The 13,743-nt window shown below is 43.5% G+C and overlaps 1 protein-coding gene across 2 annotated transcripts in view; it reads left to right on the top strand.

Annotated features, from left to right (window-relative positions):
• The first annotated feature begins 11,289 nt into the window (after positions 1–11,289).
• The window catches only part of SLC35A3 (solute carrier family 35 member A3), a 38,320-nt gene continuing 35,866 nt past the window's right edge, over positions 11,290–13,743 (top strand). For both annotated transcript variants that reach the window (XM_075286662.1, XM_075286661.1), the window contains exon 1: positions 11,290–11,368. The gene's annotated coding sequence lies outside the window, so the exon portion shown is untranslated. The remainder of the gene's footprint in view (positions 11,369–13,743) is intronic.

The raw sequence follows: 13,743 nt of genomic DNA, 5'->3' as shown, positions 1-13,743 counted from the left end.
AAACTTCCCCACGATCCGACCTCGGAACACCTCACGGAATATTATGTTCTAATTGAGGAAGGCTTTCGGACAGGGGTTTTGACGAAACAGGAAAAAGAATATTTGTGGGTCCAGGATCCCACCATTGCTTTGTATTACCACCTTCCTAAAGTTCACAAGTCCCTAATTAATCCACCGGGACGCCCGATAATTTCAGGCCTGAATGCTATTAGTAGGAACCTTTCTGAATATATTGACCTACAACTACAGCCTTATGTAACAAAACTAAATTCCTACCTTAAAGATTCCCCCTGTCTTATAAATCATTCGTTACATTTGACCTGGAAGCCTAGTTTCAGATGGTTGACATTAGATGTGACCGGTCTATACAGCAACATCCCGCACAAGGAGGGAGTAGAGAACATAGCTAAGGTACTAGGTGAGGACCTAAGGATGCCTTCATCTCAAAAAACCTTTATTTTGAAGGGTATAGAATACATATTGACACATAATGTATTTGAGTTTGAAGGTGAAATATTTCTACAGACCATGGGGACCGCCATGGGAACCAGGTTCGCACCTAGCTATGCGAACCTGTACATGGGGGGCTTTGAAGACCACTATATATATGCCAACTCAAAGTGGTCCAACAATATTGTATTCTATAAGAGATATATAGACGATCTCATCCTAATTTGGGACGGTTCAGAATTGGAATGCGACCAGTTCCTGACCGAGCTGAATCTTAACACATGGGGCCTGAAGTTCACAGGCTCTTCAAACCCGACGAGTGTAGATTACTTAGATTTAACATTGAGATGTGAAGGTGACCGGATAGTCACTAGCACATTTTTTAAGAAAGTGGATTGTAATAGTCTCCTGAACTATCACAGTCTACATTACCGTAGGTGGAAGGACAATGTACCGTACGGGCAGTTCAGGAGACTGAGGAGGAACTGCACAAAAGAGGTAGACTTTCAGACACAAAGCGCCATTATGAAGGACCGGTTTATAGAAAAGGAATATCCTAAAGGTCTTATACAGGGTGCTCTGGCTAGGGTAACTGATTTAACGCAAGAGGACTGTCTGCGGTCCAGTAATAGAGAGACTAAGCTTGACTATAAATTTAACTTTTTAACAACCTATAACGGGAAACATGCAACCATAAGAAAGATTCTACGGAAGCATTGGCCGGTTCTACGAGCAGACCCATTCTTAAAAAAGATTTTGCCATCAAATCCAGGTCTAACCTTTAGGTGGGCACGCACGTTGAAGTCCATATTAGCCCCCAGTAGACTAAGGAAAAAAGATAGAGCCAGTACTGATGTCCGCTTGGCCACAAAATCTTCCGGTAGTTGGAAGTGTCAAGTGAAAAAGTGCAAATGCTGCGCCACCATCATTCATGGCGCCAAGAACATTCAGAGCACAAGTACTGGGGAAACTTTTAACATCAAATATCATCTGTCATGTGCTTCAAAGTTTGTCATTTACGTTCTACAGTGCCCCTGCGGTCTACAATATGTAGGCCGCACTATAAGGACACTCAGGGAAAGGTTGAACAAGCACCGGTCGAATGTGCTGAATAAGTTTGAGAAACACAGCGTGTCTAGACACGCTGCTCAATATCACAACGGCGAATTTAAAGACTTCACAGTGGTCCCGGTAGATTGTATTCCAGACACCTATCATAATAGGTTTCAGCTTCTCCGCAAACGGGAAATGTTTTGGATATATCGTTTCAATACGTTGGCCCCGTCAGGGCTTAACGAGGCATTGGAGGACATCACCAATTAAGGAATGTGGTAGTTCTTAAAGACATCACTAATTGGGGAATGTGGTAATTTTTAAGGTTAAGGTTGACCACTGGCACATCCCAATACTGAGACCGAAACTGTAGTCACAACGACCAATAATCCATTTATTGGTACCCAGAGACACCAATTACTATAGTGTATTGTTAGCAATATTGTTTAAGCTCTATTTTGGTGGAAAGAGTAATTTCTGGTGTATTCCCAACTCTGGAGGGTATAGTTGTCCTCCTTTTACTAGTTTTTTTTTTTTTTTTGTAACTCAAATTTTTATTGAAATTTTTTTTTTTTTTTTTTACAATAAGAAAAGAAAAAACAATTACAAGTTACAAGACGAACACCCGCCCTGCGAACAGAAAAGCACACAGTGCAACACAAAATACTAGTTTTTGTTTTAATGCAATCATTTGGATAACTAACTGTATATTTTGTGTATTTTTTGTACATAAGGAATAATTATTTATTCATGCACAGAATGTATTCACCAATTTCTTCTTTTATCCAGTGGATATTGTTGTATAATCGCCTGCTGTCCAAATATGTGCGAGGTGCCTATTTCAGATGCACGCACAACTGCTCCGGCAGTGTGCGTTGGACATCGGGCGGCCCGTGGACCAGGACGTCCTGCGCGTGCGCGGCCATTAGGACAAGCGCATGCGCAGTACATGAGAGTGGGCGCACGCGTCGTGCGCCTCTCTCAACCCCGGAGGTGTATGTACAGCGCGTGCGCAGCTGTTGTGGGCCGGCGCGGGCGCATGCGCTGTGCTCTTCTCTAAGACGCCATATATCGGCCCGGGATGAGCGCACGTGCGTCTTAATACGCATGCGCCAGCGCGGGAAGCAGAAGCTCCCGTTTTACCACTCCCACCAATGCTATAAATGGTTCTGCTATCTGCTGGGCTGTCAAGCAACCAGCCCAGCGGTTAGAGGTAAGAACAACGATTCATTTATTTATCTCTTTATCATGCCCTCTCACTCCTATCAGGAATTTGAGTTTGAGGAACGTCAGACCCTTGTTGTAAGGGTGTTGTGAAAAGGTTTTAAGTTGGAAGTACTATATGAAGTCTTGCCCATAAATACACATTATAGAAATAATGAGGGGCATTTGGAATACTGTGTAAATGTTTTTTAAACAAAGGATTGTGGACCAATGGATGTGGCACAACGTGGTTTTAAATAGTTGTCTTTTTTATGTTTTAAAGAATCTGTAGTGCATTTTGGATGCAGTTCTTTTATATGTTTTTATGCACTTATTTAATCGAATATACACTGCTTAGACATGTGTTATTATTATGTTCAATTGTAGAAACCAGTACACCTGAGGAAGGGCGTAGCTTAACGCCCGAAACGCGTTGTGTGAAAGTTTTTGTTATCAATAAAACCGAAATTGCTATTTTTTACCAAACAAGAGAGCGCAGTTCCTTACTTCTGGATTCGCACCGAATCTGATTTGACGGTCCCTTCATCTAAGCTATTTGACACCCGAGAGGTGCCAGGAACATTGCTGCCTCGACCTAGGAGAAGCATATTGTGGCTTTAACATTTGCAAATAGTGTTGTGGCTTCTATCCACAACCCTCCAAGGTGAGCTACTTTGCATAAGTATTGACACCCTAGTATAAGAAGTACTACACTACGGTCTGCTCGGTGTTTGTTTTTATTTTCTTTGAGACAAAATTGAAAAAAGTACTCACAATGAGTGCAAAGCCATAAAAAACCCCATAGTATTATTAAACGTGTGTGCCAAAGGCAGATAACAGTATTAAAACACCATGACAGAATGTAAAATAATAGTGTGAACTACAACATATGACTAGTGTGACAAAACAAAAAGTGAAAAGACCGAAAATACAGAGAATATTAGGTAAGTATGTTGTAGACTGGTTTCACTGCTGTTTATATCAGTAAAGTCCAGCAATTGCTGTAAAATCACTAGGAAGGTATGCAGCACCTAGCTAACCACATGACTATGCAGTGTTGTAAAACAATGTAATCTTACCCATGGTGTGGGGATGACCAGAAGCAAGCGGTGGGACCGTAGACAGGGCCATAAGCCCAACACGCGTTTCGGTGCAAACCTTCGTCAGGGAATGATTCATTAGCCATAATTGGTGGCTATCAGTACAGGGGCCATAGTCATATGGTTGTCCATTTTATACATATTTTCTTGGTGTTTTTTATACTGTGTCTATTGTTGAAATAAAAATTTCTATTGTGTATTTTTCGCTAACTATGACTGGTTTGTGGTTTGTTTACCCTTAGTATATACTTACCTGACCCTGTTTTGGGTCCATGTATTTCTTGGTTGGATGGTAAGCATACGCTATTATGGTAAGGCCGATTATTATAGGGGTATACACTGGTATTTTGTAATAGGATTTTTTCCTGCTATACCCTCACAGTGCTATGATCTGGTTTTGGTGAGAACCACTGGCGTAGCAAATCATTCAGCTAATCATTCATGGCTGTCTCTGCTAAGCATGCATGCTATATCTGTGTATGCAGAATTCATATACTGATGGAGGAGGACATATATGATTACTTTTAAGGCATACACATATATGTAGGTGGACAAAGATGGTATGTTTCAAGGGAACTTTATAGATAGGAGACATCTAAAGGGATTTTCTTGATAGAAGCAGTTTCGACAATTATATGTGGAAGAAATGATCTCCTCTGTGAGGGTACAACTAATAATATATCATAAAATAATAAAGAGAAAAAATATGAAATATTAAACGCAATAAAAATAGCCACAGACTGCAGTCCTAGCCTACTGCCATATTCAACTTGGCTGGAATGTCATAAGAACATCACATGACCCATGACATCACAATGCACATGACCACAGGTAAGTGTATAGAACATTCTAAATCAGAAGCAGGCTGTGTCACTGGAGGAAGACATCTAGAAGAGGACAAGTCCAGGAAAGAACACGTATTTCTACTGTGGTTTGTCAGGACATGCTCTTGTTTTAATTCTTAAATTACAGGGGTTTTCTGGGTTAAAAATATTGACAACTTATTCTTAGGATGGGTCATCAATATCAAATAAGTGGGGGTCTGACACCTGGCATCCACTTCGAAAAGTAGGAAGTTCTGGTTCCACCCAACTCTCTTTCCCTCACCTGTCCTAAATAGCTGTGCAACCCCAACTTACTGTTTGTCCATCACGCATCCTAATGGACTGTGTGTTCCCACCCTATTGTTTGTCTCTCACTCACACTATTGTTTGTGTGGCCTCACCTTACTTTTTGTCCCTCTTCCCTCATAAGACATTGTGTATCCCCACTCTACTGTGTATCCCTTCCCTGTCCTAAGGGGTTTCATGGCCCCATCCTACTGTATGCCCCTCACCCTACAACTTGCCCTTCACCTGTCCTAAATGGCTGTGTGACACTGTCCTGTTTGTTACTCACCCATCCTAAGGGGTTCTACTTCCCCTCCCTCCACAAAGGGGCTAAGACCGTATTGTGTGTCCCTCACCTGTTCTAAGGCCCTGTGCAGACCCACCCTACTGTTTGTCTATCACCCATCCTAATCCACTGTGTGGATCCACCCTTTTATGCATATCTCTACTGTCCTGTGGACCCACCCTATTGTTTGTCCCTCTCTAATTCTAAAGGGTTGTGTGGCCTCACATTACTGTTTTTCCCTCTTCCCTAATAAGACATTGTGCATCCCCACTCTACTGTGTATCCCTTGCCTGTCCTAAGGGGTTTTATGGCCCCATCCTACTGTATGCCCCTCACCCTACTATTTGTCCTTACCCTGTCCTAAGTGCCTATGTGACCCCACCCTACTGCTTGTTACTCACCCATCCTACGGGTTCTACTACCCCCTCCCCCGCTAAGGCGCTGTGCAACCCCATCTTACTGTTTTCCCCCCTTACCCATCCTAAGGGCTTCTGTGGCCCCACTCTACTGTTTGTTCCTCCTCCATTCTAAGGGGCCATGCAGCCTCACCCTATTGCGTACCTTTCACCCATTCTAAGGGGCTGTGTGCTCCCACCCTTTTATGTATATTTCAACTGTCCTACCCTATTGTTTGTCCCTCACTCGTTCTAAGGGGTTGTGTGGCCTCACCTTACTTTTTGTCCCTTTTTGTAATGTGTTAAATCTCAAATTAAGTTGCCGAGTATTTAGGCTTATATAGTATGTGTATATGTGTGTATGTATATTATAGTCATAGCAATCTCTATATACAGTATGTGTATATAGAGCCCATCAACCACTTAGTGGCTTTATTATGATGGGTCCCTACACTAACACTTTATATATGGGGCAGGGGATAACCTTCTTCTAAACTCACTGTTACAGTGCTGTCTCTAAGAATGTTACGTCTCCGAGGGGTTTTGTCTATAGGGGGAGTAAAACATTTATTATATAAATAAAGTCTTAGGGTAGGGACCCATCTGAATGAGGTCGCCTTGACGTGGCAGATGGGCTCGCATAATTCACCAAGCTGTGCGCTAAGAACCTCACATTTATATCTGTAGTCAGTGATACATGAAAGTGGAGGTGAAGAATTTTATTGTTTAAAACTCCACACCAGATATATAAACTCTTATCAGAATTAGATCTAATCTTCTAGGCTTCTCTATTCTCGGTGTATCAGTCCTCATCCTGTCCTGCGTCTAGTCTACCTGCTCTTTTACTTTACTGCTATTCATTTACCTTTTAGTTTGATCTAAAGCAGGGGTCTCAAACTCAATTTACCCCGGAGGCCGCTAAAGGCAAAGTCTGGGTGAGGCTGGGCCGCATCAGGTTTTTCCCATTTTTTTTTTCTAAAAGTCATATTCTGACACCGTAACTTTTTTATACTTCCATGTACGGGGATGTATGTGTGTGCCGTGTGGCCTTCCAACCAATCATATTTCAGTACACACCCTTTATTTTTTATCATATTAAAGAGGATCTTTCGTATTCTCGGGCACATGCGGTGTAATACACCACTAGAAAGCCAACAGTGCGCTGAATTAAGTGCATTATCGGCTTTCCCGTTCTGTGCCCCCACTGGAGAGCTATCGGTGCCGTTACTGTAGCTCTTCAGTGTCAGAAGGGCGTTTCCAACAGTCTGTCAGGAACACCCGCCTCATGGTAGTGTCTATTGTGCTGTACTGTGAGAAGGGGCGTTCCTTACTGCCTAGCGATGATGCTGAGTGGTGAGGAATGCCCCCACCCCAATCCTGACAGTATTTGGCACCGATATTTCTTCAGCGGGGCACAGGACGGAAAATCCAATAGTGCGGTTAACTCAGCACACTGTTGCCTTTCTAGCGGGGTATTACACCACATCTGCCCCAGGACGCGAAACATCCTTTTTAAGTGGTAGTAATGTTTAGAATTTTAGAAAATACACCCTCAGCAAACCAATTTGATTTGTGGGAAGTGGGGGGGAGGGAGCAGGGCCAGTTATAGAAAAAGTGTAGCCCTGACCAAATTTGTAAATGGGATCCCAAATACAGAAATATTGGGCTAATGCAATCACTTTCAGAAGGTGGCATGCTGAATTCTGCACTGGTGATGTTTAGCATGTCTAGATCTTTATTAGATCTCAAAAGAACAGTGACCCAGATGGTAATAGTGCACAGGAAAAGTGCACCCATTTATTCCCAGCAAAATAATGGAGCCACTTTTTGTACCCACACACAGTAAGACTATAGAATTTGTCATGTGTGTTCATCGAGTGAGGTTGTTTTTACCTAATTTTAAGACCGTCTTTAATTGTTTCACGAAACCATATAATTCAGAGAGTGTGTAGTCCACTTGCCTGTAGGGTAGTATATGGCGACTTGTTACTGGGCAGAGGCAGACAGGAGTAGTCGGGGACACAAGTTCGTGGTCCTGGTAGAGGCTTCTGAATAGAAAGCAAAAACCATTAGACCATTAAAAAAACCTTTAGTCTTTATTGCATCGCATAATCCAATATAGACTTTAATGTAATATAGTAACAGGTACAAAACGGCTGTGAAAAACATCCACACTTTTCACTATATGGAGGGATTTGCGAAAACAGCCCAAAAATGGGACATAACCTATATTCTGACGGTCCTCATTCACCGACAGTGACTTTGGTCTAGATCAGGAATACTCAACTGGCGGACTACAGTTCGAACTCAGACCACAGACGCCAGCTGTCCAGACCCCTGCCTCCTAACAATGGGTGGGAGAAACCTTATACTATGTGGTTACATTGGTAACCCCCCACAGTATAATGCACCTTAGTGCCCCCACCCACTGTATAATGCTGTATAATGCTCCCTAGTGCCCCCCTTGGTCAAGTTGAATACCCCTGCTGTAGAGGATGGAACCAGCTGCTTGTATACAAGACCTTTACTTGTTTATTGATTCCCTCATCCACAGTATATACAGTATGTGCTACTGACCTCTAGTGGTCATGTACTGAATGCACAGTCAAATGGAACTTAGCAGAGAAGCAAAGAGTACAGTAATTCATAGTTGGACGGCTCCCTCTATGTGTGAACAGAATTGTGATATGTTGGTAATATACACATATGGATGACTATCACATTTAACTGCAAGGACATTTCTTTAAAAAAAAAAATGTGTCTTTGAGAAGTACACCCCTTTATCAAGACCAGATTTCCTATGACAAATATTTAGTTCTACCTATATCATGTATACTTGATCATAACAACTAATTTGGGTGATTGTCTCAGAAAGGTCTCACTGACTGTTGATCTCACAAGAACAACTGCAATGTCACAGATATACGGCATAATGTTATACGGCACTGCAAAATGTGACCTGCAGAACCAGCATGGTGCTCTGGGGGGAATGTAGCAGACACCCAGAAATCACTCAAAATACTGCTAAAGGTATATATGGATGTAGTTATTAACCCATTAATAGCACTAACTGACTTAAAAAAAAATTGCCACAAAACTCCTTTAAAGGGGTTTTCCCATCTCAGTGTTTCAGCAGTCTGCCTGCAGTCTTTTCATCTCACTTCCTGTATCTCTTCTCCCTCCCCCTTGCTACATGGGCCAGAGAAGTCTCACAACATGTATACAGATCAGATAATATACAGATGCTTGTATAGAATGGACTCAGTGTTATCTGTGTGTTTATATAGAGATAACAGACTTGGCTTTATCAGCAAATTACAATTAGCTGAACAATTGTCCTGCTGGCAAGAGCAGTGAATGACGTCACTTGTCCTATAGGTTCGTGGTTATAGCAGCGCTGTGTAAAAAATTGGAGGAATAAGGTCACATAGCAGGAAAACAAAGCAGAATTTCTAAAGAAATATATTTAGGAAAAGTCTTCAATTTACATAAGCTACCAGTATAGATAGGATCCGTGAGATGCGACAACCCCTTTCAATCTGATTTACATAATAACTTGGAAAGCAGTGAATTTTTGATTATTTTTTATTGTTTGTTGGAGGCAATGTGACCAAACAACAGCAATGTTGCTGTTTTTACTTTCTATTTCATTCACCATGCTTGCAGTTTCAGTTTTTATGATGCATCAATACCAAATATGGCAACATTTTTGATTATTTATTTTGTTTCTTATTTATCACATTTTTTAACTTGACTTGAACACTACAATAATACATTACTAGGCTACCCCACAGGATGGCATACGCTGCAGAGAGGAACTGCAACACTGTTTCCATTCAAAGGGTTGTCCGGGATCTGAAGATAATTGATGCTGCATGCAGAAGACGGAAAGCTCAGAACGGACTCCAGGCACTAGTGTGAACCTAGCGTTATACGTCGGAATAGTCTTAAGGGGGCTCTATCAGCATATTTACGGGTTATGGTTATGCTATTCGTGTGTAAAAAGACTCCCCCCCCCCCGGTCTTTTTCATTGCCTTGGTAATCGATATGTAAATTAGTGCACGGTGGGCGTGTCGTGCACCCCTTAGCGTCATAGCTTCACGCCCACCACTGCCTCCAAGCCCCGCTCCTCCTGCTTATTCATGTTGGTTTCTATTAAAAGCTATTAAAAGAACGCGCATGCGCAGTAGCGCTCCCTTTGGCACGCTACTGTGCACGCTCCAGCGCCATTTTCTCAAAGAGACCATTGTGAGCTAGAGCACGCACAGTAGCGCGCCAGAGGGAGTGCTACTATGCACGCGTGCGCTTTCAATAGAAATCGATGCGAATAAGTAGGAGGAGTAGGCCTTGGAGGCAGCGTGGAGGACCATGCACGATCCAGCTAATTTACATATCAATTCCCAAGGTAATTAAAAAAAACAGGGGGAGGGTCTTTTTACACACTAATAGCAGCACCTGAATAGCCTTTTTAAAATGCTATTCAGAAATATCTTTAGCTCATATCCCATAAATCTGCTGATAGAGCCCCTTTAAGAAAGGCTATTCTTCTCCTAGCTTTCGATGTCTTCTCCGAGCTGCCGTTCACTTGAAATGCCGTTTTTTGTCAGTATGCAAATTAGTTCTCTTGCAGCACTGGGGGCGGGCCCAATGCTCAAACAGCACTGGGGGCGGCCTCAATGCTGTGAGAGAACTCTCCAGCACCGCCTCCATTTTCTTCAGCAACGGCCTCTTCACGCATCTTCTTCCGGCGTGAGGGGCAGGTCAAAATTCAACGCATGCGTAAGTCGGCTCTGCCAGTGAGCAGGCGCAGTACGCTCTGTACTCCATAGAATTACAGGAGCAGACTGCGCCTGCTCACTTAAGCGGCCACAAAAAAATGGCCCGCCTGCATGTCAAGCCGGCATTGGGGACGCCCCCAGTGCTGTTTGAGTGCTGAGGTCCGCCCCCAGTGCTGTGAGAGAATTCATTTGCATACCGACAAAAAACGGGATTTCAAGCGAACGGTGGCGCGGAGAAGACATCTAAAGGTAGGAGACAAATAGCCTTTCTTAAGGTTATTCTGACATGTTAGTGAGAAAAAAATGAGTTTGAATGATAGGATCCCTTTAAAGCAAGGGTTGCAATGCGCATAATCAAAGGGATAACGTAAAGGTTGAAAGCGGCAGAAAGAAAGGACGGATTACAGCGAAATCTGCAGCATAAAACACAGATTTACAGAGGAAAAGGTCACTGAATTTCCCAGTAGACATTCTGCAGGGTTTTCGCTGTGTGTGACCTGCGTCTTACATGCTGTATTTTACCACAGCCACCACGAAACGCCAAGATCGGATTGATAGGTGTGAACACCGCCTCAGGGAAGCCTGTCATAACAATAATATGTAGTAAAAATAGTCCTGAAGGAGGGACTGACACAACTACACTCCCGCCATGATGGGACAGTATATTATCCAGGGATATTACATCCTGATTTTCCAGTTCATCCTGCACACCCAGTCCTGACTTCCCAGTCTATCTTACACGTCCTGTGGTAACTCTACCTGACTGAGGTGTGACTGCAGCGCTGACCTAGTGACATGACAGGTCACACCCTTCTCCATCAATGAGTTCTTAAAAAAAAAAGGCGGGCTACATGTGAGGAGGCTGACGTGTAGGGGCGGGGCCACAGTGACGCGCTTCTCTATCAGCAGCCAGAGGAGGCGGGGCCGGATCCCGGAAGTATGTGTATGTGTCAGGCTAAGTCAGGACAGGGAGCTGCAGAGTAGCTGAGCTGAGTGAGTATGGTCATGTCATGTGTGCAGGATACACACAGCTCTGCTGTGCTGCGGTCATAGCGCTGTATCCTGCAGCCTTACTGTATATGTATGTGTATGTCACTGACAATTGGAGTAGCAGTGATGAGAGTGCAGTGTGTAGTGTCCCCTGTGAGTGCACTCTGATCACTCTCTGTACTGTATGGCAGTGTCTGGGGCAGTCTGTGATACTTGCTTTATGGCCTTTTGCAGTGAATCAGGTGGTATAAATTGCATTCCCTTGTGTTCCATATAGGTTGTAGTCACATCTGTTTTTTGTCCTTATTATCATGCAGATTTATGGGGAAAAGAGATATATATATATATATATATATATATATATATATATATACACACACTGTGGTGATCATGTCTCTCTATGTACATACAAATGTAGCACAGCTGAATTTATTGACTTCTGTTTAAAGAGAACCTGTGCAGTCCAAAATGCTGCAACCCAATAATAATGCCATGTAGGACCCTTTATTAGGAGAAGACCCCCTTTGTGGCTACAAACTGACCGTCCTCTTTTTATTGATCTGTAAATCAGCTGACACGTGCACTGAGGTCGTTCCTTATTTGCCAGGTGCTCTGGCTCTTGTTTTAAACGTCCCCCCTTCTTGCTGTGGCTGATATTTTCCATCTCTGCCTGTGCCACGTCTTTCTTGACAAATCAGGCCCCTCCCCCAGTGCACTTACAGATTGATTTGCATATATGTAAAAAGATGATGATCTCTGCATTGTTGCATTAGTTTGCAGCCACAGGGGTATAGTTCTACTCTTATTATTGGTTTTGGAGACATTTTGCATGTGACAGGCTCCATTTAAGTATTCTGATGTCTAATGGCACAGACTTGCCTGCGTTACTGCGGAAAACCCACAGGTAACACATGTGGAAAAGGTTTTTGTATGAACTTAAACTTATAGTGACTGCAATGTTATTACAGCCTGCAATAATATCACGTGTCTGCTATAAAACAGATACTGTGTGATATAAATAGTGAGGGGTCTCCTGCACATCCTCACTCCGGCTCTCTCCAGCATCCTCTTCAGTCCTTTTATCCCTGCGATAAAAGCAATGCGCCCCAGAAGTCACCGCTAATGCTTGTGATTGGGCCTCAGTGATCACGTGGGGTGTGCTGACGTCATTACACTGGTGTTCCCTACGTGGCTCCTGAGGCCCAATTGCAGGACCTAGCAGTGACCTTAAAGCCCCAAAGAAGATGCTGGGAACCATTGGAAGCCCAGGAGAAGTGAGTATGAGGGTAAGTTCACACTGGGTTTTTTTGGTACAGGACCTAAGGCGGCGGCCGCCTCAGGCTCCAGACCAAAACACGGGTAGGCAGGACTGAGTGCAGGTGCACTGCACTGGCATTCAGCCACACACTCCGTTCCGGATTAGGCCCAATGAAGGAGCCTAGTCGGGAGTGTCTTCAGGCCGAATCGCGAGGCAAATCGGTCTGAAGAATGAGCATGTCGCTTCTTTTTTCCGGGAGTCTTTTTGGTCAGGATTTTGAGGCCTCAAAAAAAACCCTGTGTGAACTTACCCTAAGTTGTACTTTTTTTTTTTTTTTTGTTTAAGTCTCTTCCCCTTGGCAGCCTAATATTGGTAAGGAGCCCAGCGGCATGTACAGACATTGCATAACGGACACATTTCCATTAACAATAGTTGGAGCCTGCCTGGGGTGATGATGTACATGCACATGTCGGACATGCATGTCATAGGTTTGCCACCACAGCCCTAAAGTATGTTCACACTGTATAAAAATCTATTTATTTCTGCTATATATCTAACTGCAGAAATCCAAAGCTGAGCCTTAGATCTCAGTGGGATAATCTTTGTGTAGCACCCACCACTGTGTTAACACCAAAACTGTGGCTAGTAAGGACACCCTGTTTTTTATTTTACCAACTATGTAGGAATTGAATTCCTACATGTCTTAAGCGGAGTTCACACTGCTGCTGCTGTCCGCCCCAGGGTATCCGTGGTAAACCCCGGGGAATCTGGACAACAGACGGTTTGCGAGCAGTCAGCTGTAAAAACCCATTCATTTGAATGGGTTTTCAAAGGTGACCGTCCGTGAGCATTTTCAGCCTCTCCACCTGGTGTCTGGTTTTTTTCCACAGACACAAAATCCTACATGGAGAACTTTGTGTCTGTGGAAAAAACCGGACACCAGGCAGAGAGGCTGAAAACGCTCAGGGGCAGTCACCTTTTGAAAACTATTCAATTGAATGGGTTTTAAAGCCGACCACTCACAAACCGTCTGCTGTCCGGATTCCCCAGGGTTTACCACGGACACCCCAGGGTGGGCAGCAGCAGTGTGAACGCCGCGTTACAGGTAGGACGCTAGATA

This window comes from Leptodactylus fuscus, chromosome 9, assembly GCF_031893055.1.
Source record: "Leptodactylus fuscus isolate aLepFus1 chromosome 9, aLepFus1.hap2, whole genome shotgun sequence".
NCBI classification, from domain to species: Eukaryota; Metazoa; Chordata; class Amphibia; order Anura; family Leptodactylidae; genus Leptodactylus; species Leptodactylus fuscus.
The sequence above is the reverse complement of the archived record's forward strand: the minus strand, read 5'-3'. Positions and strand labels throughout refer to the sequence as shown.